The 1,539-nt window shown below is 32.7% G+C and overlaps 1 non-coding gene across 1 annotated transcript; it reads left to right on the top strand.

Moving 5' to 3' along the window:
* Nucleotides 1-361: 361 nt before the first annotated feature.
* Nucleotides 362-423, top strand: LOC112439144 (U7 small nuclear RNA). Its single transcript, XR_003027446.1, has one exon. It is a non-coding gene; the product is annotated as a U7 small nuclear RNA (small nuclear RNA).
* The last annotated feature ends 1,116 nt before the right edge of the window (nt 424-1,539 follow it).

The raw sequence follows: 1,539 nt of genomic DNA, 5'->3' as shown, positions 1-1,539 counted from the left end.
CTTCTCTTTACTGTTGTACTTCTCAATTTGTAGCTTAGCATTCTTTCCTATGCATAGAGACAAATCCAATTCTGATCAAACTTGTTATAAGTTGTCTTGCAAAAAATGTTATCACATTTGGTAATCCTACACTTTTGTAATTTAAAAACATAGAGTTTGCAAACTCATGGTCATGATTGTTTTGTTTGTCCCACATAATCTTTTTCCAAAGTCTATTTTACTTACCATCTTTAAAAAATAAGAGAGTTCAGAAAATAATTTTAAATTCCAGATTTCTAGGAAAAAAAGAGGGAGAGGGGCTAATTTGACAGTGCACAGTTTGAATTTCTACTTAGCAATATTCTTCCAAAGCACAGGGGCTAAGTGTTACAGCTCTTTTAGAATTTGTTTAGCAGGCTTTCTGGTTTTTACTGGAAAGCCCCTTAAAAAACAACAAACAAACAATCAAACAAGAAAAAACCACAGAGGCTGTTGAACCTTTTAGTCAGAACATATAATCTCCAATGTATCATAGTTTCCACAAGGTTTACTTCTCTTGCTCATCCCTAGGGGTTTGAACTGTGAGTTCTGCTCAAATTCAATTAATGAATTAAACTGATCAACTATTTTTCTTATCAATATAACTGTATAATTCTAGCTAATAATTTACTGTTCAGAATATAATTACTCAATTGTTTCATGAGTGGGAATTCCATCTCCATCACTAGACTGTGAGCTTTGCCAGGAGCTAGAGCATCTTTTAGACATTGTTTACTGTTCACACTCCTGCAGTAGTGCCTGGTACAGTGTGATGTTCAATGAGTGCTTATGCAGAAAGAAAAGAAGATAGGAAGGAAAAAGAAAGGAAGGTAACATTTTGAATTAAAAAATGAATCTTTCATTGTTTCCATTTCCAATAGTACCAATCATGCTGTGGACACTTAAATAAGAATCTTCGCTCAACTGGCCAAACAGAAAAAAAAACATGGGCTTTAGAATTATGTATCACCTTGCCAACATTACAGTGAAGCTCACATGAGATCCTGTAAGTATTTGTCCAATTAATTCTAGAAAAGCTTCAGGATAATGATTGGTAACACACGTTTTTCTTGATGGTACTTTATTTCCAATAATGTGCCAGGTCATCCATCAGACTTAACCATTTCTCAAGTGTACTGCAAAAAATACTATCCCGCCCTAACGTTAAGGAAGGAAAATGTTTCTGTGGTGAAATAAAAATTCCTCATGACTTAGTATACCTTTTAATTACTGATGACTTTTAAAATTTCTATACCCAATATTTCATTCCTCTCTATTTCTAGAAAAAAAACTACTAAATTTAGAGTCAGCAGCCCTTCGGTTCAAGTCCTAAATCTGCCATTTATTAGCAGTACAGTAATATAGTCAACAATCACTTAACCCTGATATACCTCATTATTTCTATCAGTAAAATGGACTCAAAAACACTTACATCACAATATTGTAAAAGCTCAATTACAAGTACTATGCAAAAAAAGTAAACAAGTTTTTAAAAAATCTATAGATATTACTTAAATAAGA

The sequence above is a fragment of the Pan paniscus genome, chromosome 13 (genome assembly GCF_029289425.2).
Source record: "Pan paniscus chromosome 13, NHGRI_mPanPan1-v2.0_pri, whole genome shotgun sequence".
Lineage (NCBI taxonomy): Eukaryota > Metazoa > Chordata > Mammalia > Primates > Hominidae > Pan > Pan paniscus.
Note: the sequence above shows the minus strand (reverse complement) of the source record. Positions and strands in the feature narration are given on the sequence as shown.